We start from the raw sequence: 12,858 nt of genomic DNA on the forward strand, positions 1-12,858 counted from the left end.
CGATTCCAGCTCGCGCCAAAGTACATACATACATATACCAAAGGCACTTCCCCCAATTTTGGGGGGTAGCCGACATCAACAATGAAACAAAACAAAAAGGGGACCTCTACTCTCTACGTTCCTTCAGCCTAACCAGGGACTCAACCGAGTTCAGCTGGTACTGCTAGGGTGCCACAGCCCAACCTCCCACATCATCCACCACAGATGAAGCTTCATAATGCTGAATCCCCTACTGCTGCTACCTCCGTGGTCATCTAAGGCACCGGAGGAAGCAGCAGTGCCTACCGGAACTGCGTCACAATCGCTCGCCATTCATTCCTATTTCTAGCATGCTCTCTTGCCTCTCTCACATCTATCCTCCTATCACCCAGAGCTTTCTTCACACCATCCATCCACCCAAACCTTGGCCTTCCTCTTGTACTTCTCCCACCAACTCTTGCATTCATCACCTTCTTTAGCAGACAACCATTTTCCATTCTCTCAACATGGCCAAACCACCTCAACACATTCATACCCACTCTAGCCGCTAACTCATTTCTTACACCCGTTCTCTCCCTCACCACTTCGTTCCTAACCCTATCTACTCGAGATACACCAGCTATACTCCTTAGACACTTCATCTCAAACACATTCAATTTCTGTCTCTCCATCACTTTCATTCCCCACAGCTCCGATCCATACATCACAGTTGGTACAATCACTTTCTCATATAGAACTCTCTTTACATTCATGCCCATCCCTCTACTTTTTACTACTCCCTTAACTGCCCCCAACACTTTGCAACCTTCATTCACTCTCTGACGTACATCTGCTTCCACTCCTCCATTTGCTGCAACAACAGACCCCAAGTACTTAAACTGATCCACCTCCTCAAGTAACTCTCCATTCAACATGACCTTCAACCTTGCACCACCTTCCCTTCTTGTACATCTCATAACCTTACTCTTACCCACATTAACTCTCAACTTCCTTCTCTCACACACCCTTCCAAATTCTGTCACTAGTCGGTCAAGCTTCTCTTCTGTGTCTGCTACCAGTACAGTATCATCCGCAAACAACAACTGATTTACCTCCCATTCATGATCATTCTCGCCTACCAGTTTTAATCCTCGTCCAAGCACTCGAGCATTCACCTCTCTCACCGCTCCATCAACATACAAGTTAAACAACCACGGTGACATCACACATCCCTGTCTCAGCCCCACTCTCACCGGAAACCAATCACTCACTTCATTTCCTATTCTAATACATGCTTTACTACCTTTGTAGAAACTTTTCACTGCTTGCAACAACCTTCCACCAACTCAGGTTTTTATGAATAGGAAAAATACAAATTACTTTTAAGATTTGGTCAATTATGAATTTTGTTTTTATGTATTTTTGAGACTACCTTTTGGTTGCTGGAAAAAATGTCCCATTATCATCTTCTGTCTTCTGTCTTTGGAATTATTTTCAATTTAGGTTTCAGTGAGCATTGTTTGAGATTGATTGATAGTTGAGCAAAAGATTATGTTTTCATCTGTAATGATTATTGATCTCTGATAGAAACTACGTATTATTCAGACTCATTATTTCCAGCCCGTCCTGGCTTTACCTGTTCCCGTACAAGATGGTACATTGGTCGTTGTCACGTCCATCGTGGATGGCCGCTGCTGCGTACGCAAAAACGGGTAGCGTCCCGGAAGGCGTTTATGATAGGTCTGGTTTGCGTCAGTCAAGATCAGCTGGCTAATGTCTCTGGCCATTCCTCCTCCTCTGGGCCAGTTTAGAAGAAGTCTGAAGAGAGAAGGCCTGTTGTTTCAAGAGATGTCAGTGATGGGGTTTACTCCCTTGTCATCTATATGGTCTATAAGGTGAGTCGTGTCTCCTCGGATTCTCCTGCGCTTCTAATTTGTTCCGTAACTGGAATACAAACCTTAGCTATTTAATATGGGTTATTACTTTCGGCATTGCTGAAATGACGAGCCACTAATTTTTAACGAGGGTTTACTACCCACACCTCCAGTTAGTGGGGGTAGGGTAGGGTAGCTTGCTACCCCCCCCCCTCTCACACCTGTGCTTGAGCTCACTTTGCTCTCGGCTCGGATGGTAGTCGGACGTGTCCGCTCTCATCCTCGCCGTCATTTGGCTGCCATTTAATTTTTTTGTCTTTTTCTTTTTCTAGTTCTGTTTGTGAAGTTGGCCTCTGTGATTATGTGCACCTGCCCTGTGTTTCCCGACCGCCCCTGTGGAACATTCATGTCGGCGGTCGAGACTGATCCTCACGCCCTTTGCCCTTCTTGTAGGGGCCAATGGTGTGATAGCAACAACAGGTGTAGTGAGTGCAGGGAGTGGTCTACCTCTCAGTGGGAGAGGTTTTCGCGACGACGGAAGAAGTCCAAGCGGGATATTTCTCCTTCGAAGGTTTCTTTGAAAGGAGAAAAACCCAAGACCTCTTCTTCCGTTGCCCAAACCTCCTCGGAAGCTCCCACTCGGTCGGTCTCTTTCGAGAGACCGTCGAGTGGTAGCGTAGACCGATGCACTGTTTACCAACCTCGGGGCTCGAGAGATGACGTTGCTTCCCCTAGCGAAGCAGCTCCACTTCTCCCCCCGGGGGAGGATATGTCACTAACCCCCCTTTTTAAGCTTTGGTCCTCCTTGGGGCTTACAGGTTCGCCCTCCAAGGAGGTTTTGCTTAACTACATCCAATTGGGTGCCGCCGTCGAGCAATCGCCGCCATCACCGGCAGAGGTTGATCCTCTGTCTCTTGTCGACGTTGTAGTGTCAGAGGAATCCAATGCGGTATCACCCATCACCTCTGCCTCTTCAAACCCTACGGTTGCTGACGGCTTAGTTTCTCCCGTCTCTGTTCAACCTACGAGGGAGAAACTAAGTCCATCGCCAGTCTCTCCTGCTGGTGTTTCTTCCCCTCGGGGGAGTTCACTTACAGAGACTCCTCTTCGGAGGACTGCAGAAGGTCAGCTTGCTGATCCAACGGCCCCCAGAGGACGCAATCGTCGGAAGGCATCTTCGCCAAAAAGGCCTTCCTTTAACTGCGGTGAGGAGGCGCCTCTTTGGTTCATCACCTTCGTTGCAGTCTACCGCAGAGGAGCCTCGAGACCGATCACCTATCACTGTTCCTGCACTGGTCCTGGACCTTTCTGCAGATTGTTCGCAAACTCCTTCAGTGGAAGGTCGTCCTTTTAAAGGACACGTTGACCTTCCACCTGATAGACCTGCCCACCTGCCGTCACCTTTTTTACATAGGTCTAACAAGGCTTCACCGGAGCGCGCTAAGGTGCGCCAATCCGCCAACGAAACCTGACGAGCGCTCTTTAGTAACTCGCCAGGCCCCATCACTAAACCCTAACACAGGGCATCAAGGGCCTATGCGCCAACACGTGCATACGTCCCAACAGGAGGATAGCTCCATCACGCGCTATGCATGCCTTCATGCACATATACACCCACGTTCTCCTGCGCGCCAGGTCTTGCCTGAGCCTAATCGCAAACATTCCCCTACGCGCCCGCGCCCAGCTGCGTGCCAACTCTCACCTGCGCGCCATCAACCTCCTACGCGCCAGTGGTCTCCCGCGTGCCAGCGCTCTCCCGCGCGCCATCAGTCTCTTGCCCGTGCTCGAACGCGCCCAACAGCTAACTCTCCTGCGCACCAACGATCTACTGATCTGGGCGCTGCTGGGAAGTCAACAATGCTGGCTTCTCCCATGCGCCAATTAGTACCATCGCGCCAGCGCTCGCCTTCGCGCCAACCTTCTCCCGCACACATCCGCGAGGATATGCGGGCGCGCTCGCCTATCCTCTCCAACGGATTCTCGCCAACATTCTATTGCGCGTCCACACGCCTCACATGTTTCAACTGCGCGCCCGCTGCTAGGGATCTTTCTCCTGAGCGCGGGCCCTACGGCTGGTACAGGCATGCGCGAACTCTCACCCGCAAGATCTTTTCTCAGACGAGATGACCTTCCAGCCCAGTCGTGGTTACGTCTCCTCGGTCACCTTTCATCGCTGGCCCGTCTCGTTCCCAATGGTCGCCTCAGGATGAGATCCCTCTAGTGGCGACTCAAGTCCCGGTGGAATCAAGCGGACAACTCCCCGGACATCCAGATCCCCATGGGACCTGCGGAACTGACGGATCTCCAGTGGTGGGTGGCAGACGAGAACTTACAAAAGGGAGTGGATCTTCTTGTCCTCCCCCCTGATTTGACGGTGTTTTTGAACGCTTAAAAAAAAAGGGTTGGGGGCCCACGTTCTGCACCACACGACCTCAGGCCTCTGGTCAGAGTCAGAAAAGTACCTCCACATAAATCTCCTAGAGATGAAGGCCATCTTTCTAGCCCTTCAACAGTTCCATCAGTACCTGGCAAGCCACTCTGTGGTGATGATGAGCGACAACACCACAGTAGTTGCCTACATCAACAAACAACGAGGTATTTTTTCGCAGCAACTATCCCATCTAGCAGTAGAAATACTGAGATGGTCCGAAATCTGCTCGATACCACTATCGGCACGCTTCATTCCGGGCAAAAGGAATGTGCTCGCCGACGACCTGAGCAGAGTATCTCAGTGAGTACCGAGTGGTCTTTGGATCATCTAGTAGCCAACAAAGTCCTGACTTTGTGGGGTTCTCCGACTGTGGACCTCTTCGCAACAGCCCTGAACTTCAGGCTCCCGCTGTACTGTTCCCCAGTCCCAGACCCCAAGACTCTCTGGCAAGATGCTTTCCAACAACGGTGGACAACATCGACGTTTACGCCTTTCCCCCGTTCTGTCTGATGAGGAGGGTACTCAACAAGACCAGAACATCGGTCAATCTTTCAATGACCCTCATAGCTCCGCCACCAAGAGAACTCCCTCCACGACACAATCTTCTCAAACAACCACATGCCAACATCTTCCACAAATCCGTAGGTTCACTGCGGCTTCACGCCTGGAGACTATCCAGCATCTCCTCTCTGAGAGAGGATTTTCGAAACAAGTTGCGATTAGGATGTCTGAACACCTGCGCAGGTCATCCGCAGGGGTCTACCAGGCGAAGTGGCGAGTCTTCTGTGGTTGGTGTCGTGGAAGGGGTATCTCTCACCCGGATGCCACTATTCCAGCAATAGCGGAGTTCCTCGTGTATTTGCGTGAAGAAATGCGCCTTTCAGTCTCGGCAGTGAAAGGCTATCGCTCAGCCTTAAGTCTGGCCTTCAGGCTCAAAGGAATGGACATTTCCTCATCGCTAGAACTTTCTCTACTCATACTTAGTTATGAACTTACCTGCCCTCAGTCGGAAGTGAAACCTCCCCCATGGAACGTGGTTCGAGTTCTCAGGTCTCTTAAGAGACCTCCGTATGAACCAGGCATCAGATCGCCACCTAACCTGAAAGACGGTATTCCTGCTAGCTTTGGCCTCGGCCAAGCGAGTCAGCGAACTTCATGGTCTCTCGTATGGCATTGCTCATTTAAGGGGATGGGGGGGAGGTAACGTTCAGCTTCGTCCCTGAGTTTATTGCTAAGACTCAGAATCCAAGAGTAGCGGATCCTCGATTCGACTCCTTCCGGATTTCTAGTCTCCGTACTATAACAGATGACCCAGACCATCTCTTACTATGTCCAGTGAGGAGCTTGAGGCTGTACCTCAAGAGAACAGCCGCAGCCTGTCCTCGTGTGCCTGCACTATTCGTCAGCACAGGAAGGACCAAGAACACCATCTCAGCATGGATTTGCAGGGTCATTGACTTGGCACTGAATCCAGACCCTCCTCCGTCACGTCGCCCCAGAGCACATGATGTCAGGGGCATAGCTACGTCCCTGGCCTTTAAAAGAAATTTTTCAGTGACACAGGTTCTTCAAACTGGGGTGTGGAAACGTCAAACAACGTTCACATCCCACTACCTGCAAGAATTGACCCACAGGAGACTCGATACGTTCTCTATCGGTCCTGTGGTGGTTGCACAACAGCTGGTTTAAAACCTCAAGCTCCTTATTGGACAAGTAGCAGAAGGTTGAGGGCATTGTTATCCGGTTTTAGTCTGCATGAATGAAAAGGTTTGACTGTCCCTTATTCTTTTCTTCATCATCCCCTCTCTTGGGGAAAGCAGCATTCTGTGTTCTCTGCATAGCCTACCTCAAACCACTGCAGGTAAACCATGCTCCCTAGTGTTCCTAGTATTGAGATTAATACTGTTACGTCCCCATACCCTGACGAGGTGGTTTTGGGAAAGTCCTAGTCTACAAGTTTCCATCTAAAGAACTTCAGAACTTTCTAGGACGAGTCACACTCCTTCATACCTTCACACACAGCTTGTGTAGGCCGCAGACCTTGCGTAGCAAGGTTTTAGCGAGGTGCAGGGACTCCTTATTTCTTGAGTGCATACACACTCAAATAAGGAGTCCCCGGGCGAAGCCAAAAGCCAGTACTGGCTGGGACGTCCACCCTTCCTAATGGGTGAGTCACCCCTATTAAATGTCGTGGTTTATATTCCAGTTACGGAACAAATGACAAATTCGTAGATAATTTGTATTTTTCCTAACTATACAAACCTTAGCTTTTTCAATATTAATCTTACCCGATGATCATGTAGCTGTCAACTCCGTTGCCCGACAGAAATCTACGGTCGGGATACGCCAGCGATCGCTATCCAGGTGGGGGTGTACACAACAGCGCCATCTGTGAGTAGGTACTCAAGTACTTCTTGTCAACAAGAACTCAATTTTTCCTCTGTCGTGCCGCCGGCAAGACCTACTTGGATACGCTGTTGATTTTGGAGTTATTGTTCACGATTTGGTGATGTATTTGCTCTAAAGTTATAGCCTTCGATATTCAGGAAGCTTTCTCATTAGCTTAGCAAGCTTTTGGAATTAATTTAGATTAATTGGTAACGAACTTTGCTAGATTTTGGAATCCCCCCTTGACTACTTCTAAATTCAAGATGTCTGACCAGTCTCAAGTACCTAAGTACAGGCAGTGTAGCGTTAGGACTTGTACTAGGCGTCTTCCGAAGGCCTCTATAGATCCTCACACCGTATGTTCCAATTGTAGGGGTAAATCCTGTCAATTGGAAGATCGATGTGGGGAATGTGCTGGGCTTTCGGAATTCGATTTTAACGAATTCCTTAGATATGCACATAGGTTAGAGAAGGAGAGAAATAGGAGGAGTTCTTCTCGCTCTGTGGATTTTTCTTCTCCCCATGCCCCTCAACCTTTTCCTTCCCCTGTGGTGGTGACTCCCGAACCTGCTACGAGTGCTCAGCCTGGTATGGCGGATATGTTGCGTGCCATTCAGGCTCTCGGTGACAAAGTGGAGTCATTGGCTAATGACCGTAATCAGCTCTTGGCAGATGTCAGAGAGCTGAAAGCGAAAAGTGCAGTGGGAAGTGTTAGTGCTAGTGATGTGCAAAGTGTCAGTGTCAGTGTTGCGTATGAGGGTACATCTGTGCGTGCCAGTCGTCCTCCCAGTCCGGGACCTCTTGCAAGCTCCCAAGCCCAGGGGAGAAGCAATGTCGAAGGACCAAAGGGTTCGGCAGGCCTTGATCGGCGCACGGATGTATCCTCAGTGGTTGCGGACGTATCTGTTAAGGATCGTCCCATCCACATACAGACGAATGAGCCCTTACATTCCTCGTCTGTGGAAGAGGTTTCCAGGAGGAAACGGTGGACCAAGGTTTCACGACCGCTCAAACGTAAGGTCCCTTCCGAGCGAGTCCAACGGCCCAGGTGTAGCCACTGGGTCAGTTCGGACTCGCAGCAGTCATCTGATGACTGCACACCTCCCAAGAGAGGTAGAGTGGTCCCTCAACAGGCTACTGCTCCGTCTGTTGTTGCTCCAACCACAGTAGACCCTAAGTGGTCCATGCTGCAGACTATGCAGTCTCAGCTTGCTGCATTCATGCAGGAGTATCATGCTGAGAAGGCTCCTGTTAACCTACAACCCGCCGAGGTTGTGCGCTCAGCAGATACTGCGGCTGCCTGCTCCCACACTCCACCTGTGAGAGCTCCACCACCGATGCGCAGTCCACCCTGCCAGACGCATGTTCTTGCTGCACCATCTGCTAACATGCGTGAGCTGCCGCATCAGGAGTTGCCGGGTTCCAGCACTATGCGGCATTCTCCTCAGCCCATGCAGCATGCTCTGCATACCTTACAGCATGCTCCGCATACCATGCAGCATGAGCCGCATACCTTACAGCATGCTCTGCATACCATACCGCATGCTCCTCAACCCACCGCAGCCCCTCCCACACTCCAGCCCTCTGCTTTTGTTGTTGCCAGCTCGCAGACCGACCAGCAGCGGCATGATGTTGGATCTGCAGGTACGCATGCACCTGTACAGCCGGATTCAGCCGTTCAGCTTTCTGCTCTGCCTTTGCCACTTACAACTCAGCTTTCGGATGATGGTGTATCGGATGATGAAGCTGCACATCTGGATGAGCCTCACTCTGATTTTGAGGGGCCCAAGTCTACTCCTCCCTCCTTAGACTTTCATAAAGTCCTTGCCTTGTTCAGGGACTTGTATCCTGAGCAGTTTGTGTCTGCAACCCCTCGTTCTCCTCCCTCCGAGTTTGCTCTGGGCATGCAGTCTGCTGCGCCTGCCTTCACCAAGCTTGTTCTCGCCAGATCATCTAAGAGAGCTTTGAGGGTTATGGGGGACTGGTTGCAGTCCAAGAAGCAACTGGGAAGGACTTCTTTCGTCTTTCCGCCTCCCAAGCTTGCTTCTAAGTCGAGCGTCTGGTATGCCACGGGAGAGGAACCCGGCTTGGGGGTTCCTGCCTCTGCCCAGGCCGACTTCTCAAGTCTGGTTGACTCTCCCCGCAGGTTGGCTATGAGACGTTCGAAGATCATCTGTTGAAGGGAGTCTTTCGTGCCTTCGAGATATTCAACTTCCTCGATTGGTGTTTGGGAGCCTTAAGCAGGAAGACTTCCCCTTCAGATAAGGACTCGGCCATGCTGATCATGTCTAGCATGGACAAAGCAATTCGGGATGGGTCTGGTGAACTTGCGGCTTCGTATGTATCAGGAGTCCTTAAGAAGAGAGAACATCTTTGCTCCTTCTTATCAGCTGGTATCACTCCTTGCCAGAAGTCAGAGTTGTTGTTTGCTCCTCTCTCCAAGTGTCTGTTTCCGGAGGAGCTGATTAAGTGGATGGCTGCCTCACTTATCCAGAAGGATACTCATGATCTTATGGCATCTTCTGCACGTAAGGCTAAAACCTTACCTTCCGTGCTTAGACCCTTCAGCCCTGCAGCAGTTGACACACCTGCTTCTAGGTTCATCCCGCCCCTTCGTGGCAGAGCCTCCAGCAGAGGAGGTACCCGTGCAGACAGTCACCGTGGCAAATCCAAGAAGGGTTCCAAGTCCGCAAAAGGCAAGTTTTGACTGCCTTCCTCTCCAGACAGCAGTAGGAGCCAGACTCAAGACCTTCTGGCAAGCTTGGGAGAGCAGAGGTGCAGATGCTCAGTCTGTGAAGTGGCTAAGGGAGGGATACAGAATTCCGTTCTGCCGCAGTCCCCCTCTAGCTACGTCTCCCATCAACCTCTCTCCCAACTACAAGGAGAAGGACAAGAGGCTAGCGTTGCAACAAGAGGTGTCGCTCTTGCTACAAAAGGAAGCAGTGGTCATAGTCCGGGATCATCAATCCCCGGGCTTTTACAACCGTCTCTTCTTGGTAGCCAAGAAGACAGGAGGTTGGAGACCGGTGCTGGACGTCAGTGCTCTCAATGCTTTTGTCACCAAGCAGACGTTCACGATGGAGACGACGAAGTCGGTCCTAGCAGCGGTCAGGCAGGAGGACTGGATGGTCTCGTTAGACCTGAAAGACGCGTACTTTCACGTCCCCATCCATCCAGACTCCCAACCTTTCCTAAGATTCGTCTTTGGAAAGGTTGTGTACCAGTTCCAAGCCCTGTGCTTTGGCCTAAGCACGGCACCTCTTGTGTTTACCAGACTGATGAGGAATATTGCGAAATTCCTTCACTTGGCAGACATCAGAGCCTCCCTCTATTTAGACGACTGGCTTTTAAGAGCTCCCACAAGAAGACAGGAGGTTGGAGACCGGTGCTGGACGTCAGTGCTCTCAATGCTTTTGTCACCAAGCAGACGTTCACGATGGAGACGACGAAGTCGGTCCTAGCAGCGGTCAGGCAGGAGGACTGGATGGTCTCGTTAGACCTGAAAGACGCGTACTTTCACGTCCCCATCCATCCAGACTCCCAACCTTTCCTAAGATTCGTCTTTGGAAAGGTTGTGTACCAGTTCCAAGCCCTGTGCTTTGGCCTAAGCACGGCACCTCTTGTGTTTACCAGACTGATGAGGAATATTGCGAAATTCCTTCACTTGGCAGACATCAGAGCCTCCCTCTATTTAGACGACTGGCTTTTAAGAGCTCCCACAAGTCGTCGCTGTCTGGAGAATCTCAGATGGACTATGGATCTGACCAAGCAACTGGGCCTCCTGGTCAATTTAGAGAAGTCCCAACTCGTCCCATCCCAGACCATTGTCTACCTGGGTATGGAGATTATGAGTCGAGCTTTTCGGGCTTTTCCGTCGGCCCCAAGGATCAATCAAGCCCTAGAATGCATCCAGAGCATGCTGAGAAGGAACCGATGCTCAGTCAGGCAGTGGATGAGTCTAACAGGGACACTTTCATCGCTGGCCCTGTTCATCGAGTTAGGGAGACTCCACATCCGCCCCCTTCAGTATCATCTAGCTGCTCACTGGATAAAGGACATGACGCTAGAGACGGTCTCAGTTCCTGTTTCCGAAGAGATGAGGTCTACTCTAACGTGGTGGAAGAACAGCATTCTTCTCAAGGAAGGTCTACCATTGGCTGTTCAGACCCCCGACCACCGTCTCTTCTCGGACGCATCGGACACGGGCTGGGGTGCGACACTGGACGGACAGGAATGCTCGGGCACATGGAATCAGGAGCAAAGGACACTTCACATCAATTGCAAGGAGTTGTTGGCGGTTCATCTGGCCTTGATAAACTTCAAGTCCCTCCAGCTAAACAAGGTGGTGGAGGTGAACTCCGACAACACCACAGCCTTGGCTTACATCTCCAAGCAGGGAGGGACTCATTCGAGGAAGTTGTTCGAGATCGCAAGGGACCTCCTCATTTGGTCAAAAGATCGAAAGCTCATGCTGGTAACGAGGTTCATTCAGGGCGATATGAATGTCATGGCAGATCGCCTCAGCCGGAAGGGTCAGGTCATCCCCACAGAGTGGACCCTTCACAAGAATGTTTGCAGCAGACTATGGGCCCTGTGGGGTCAGCCAACCATAGATCTATTCGCTACCTCGATGACCAAGAGGCTCCCGTTGTATTGTTCTCCGATTCCAGATCCAGCAGCAGTTCACGTGGATGCCTTTCTGCTGGAGTGGTCCCATCTCGACCTGTATGCGTTCCCGCCGTTCAAGATTGTCAACAGGGTACTTCAGAAGTTCGCCTCTCACAAAGGGACACGGCTGACGTTGGTTGCTCCCCTCTGGCCCGCGAGAGAATGGTTCACCGAGGTACTGCAATGGCTAGTCGACGTTCCCAGGACTCTTCCTCTAAGAGTGGACCTTCTGCGTCAACCTCACGTAAAGAAGGTACACCCAAACCTCCACGCTCTTCGTCTGACTGCCTTCAGACTATCGAAAGACTCTCAAGAGCTAGAGGCTTTTCGAAGGAGGCAGCCAGAGCGATTGCCAGAGCAAGGAGGACATCCACTCTCAGAGTCTATCAGTCTAAATGGGAAGTCTTCCGAAGCTGGTGCAAGGCCAATGCAGTTTCCTCAACCAGTACCACTGTAACCCAGATTGCTGACTTCCTGTTACATCTAAGGAACGTAAGATCCCTATCAGCTCCTACGATCAAGGGTAACAGAAGTATGTTGGCAGCGGTTTTCCGCCACAGAGGCTTGGATCTTTCCACCAACAAAGATCTACAGGACCTCCTTAGGTCTTTTGAGACCTCAAAGGAACGTCGGTTGTCCACTCCAGGCTGGAATCTAGACGTGGTTTCAAGGTTCCTAATGTCATCAAGATTTGAACCGCTCCAATCAGCCTCTTTTAAGGACCTTACATTAAAAACTCTTTTCCTCGTGTGCTTAGCAACAGCTAAGAGAGTAAGTGAGATCCACGCCTTCAGCAGGAACATAGGTTTCACATCTGAAACGGCTACATGTTCCTTGCAGCTCGGTTTTTTGGCTAAAAACGAGCTTCCTTCACGTCCTTGGCCTAAGTCGTTCGAGATCCCAAGCCTGTCCAACTTGGTGGGGAACGAACTAGAGAGAGTACTTTGCCCAGTTAGAGCTCTTAGGTACTATTTAAGAAGGTCAAAGCCATTACGAGGACAATCAGAAGCTTTATGGTGTGCTATCAAGAAGCCTTCTCTACCGATGTCTAAGAACGCAGTTTCTTACTACATCAGGCTTCTGATTAGAGAAGCACATTCTCATCTGAAGGAAGAAGACCTTGCTTTGCTGAAGGTAAGGACACATGAAGTGAGAGCTGTGGCTACTTCAGTGGCCTTCAAACAGAACCGTTCTCTGCAGAGTGTTATGGATGCAACCTATTGGAGAAGCAAGTCAGTGTTCGCATCATTCTATCTCAAAGATGTCCAGTCTCTTTACGAGAACTGCTACACCCTGGGACCATTCGTAGCAGCGAGTGCAGTAGTAGGTGAGGGCTCAGCCACTACATTCCCATAATCCCATAACCTTTTTAACCTTTCTCTTGAATATTTTTATTGTTGTTCTTTGGGTTGTACGGTCGGCTAAGAAGCCTTCCGCATCCTGGTTGATTTGGCGGGTGGTCAAATTCTTTCTTGAGAAGCGCTTAGGTTAGAGGTTGTGATGAGGTCCTTTAGTATGGGTTGCAGCCCTTTATACTTC

General features: G+C 50.6%; 1 protein-coding gene across 1 annotated transcript in view; it reads left to right on the forward strand.

The window, feature by feature from the left end:
• The window catches only part of LOC137633399 (uncharacterized), a 102,337-nt gene that overhangs the window by 22,558 nt on the left and 66,921 nt on the right, over positions 1-12,858 (forward strand). Inside the window, exon 3 of the mRNA XM_068365626.1 lies at positions 1,579-1,853. The gene's annotated coding sequence lies outside the window, so the exon portion shown is untranslated. The remainder of the gene's footprint in view (positions 1-1,578; positions 1,854-12,858) is intronic.

Source organism: Palaemon carinicauda, chromosome 43, assembly GCF_036898095.1.
Source record: "Palaemon carinicauda isolate YSFRI2023 chromosome 43, ASM3689809v2, whole genome shotgun sequence".
In the NCBI taxonomy this organism is placed as follows: Eukaryota; Metazoa; Arthropoda; class Malacostraca; order Decapoda; family Palaemonidae; genus Palaemon; species Palaemon carinicauda.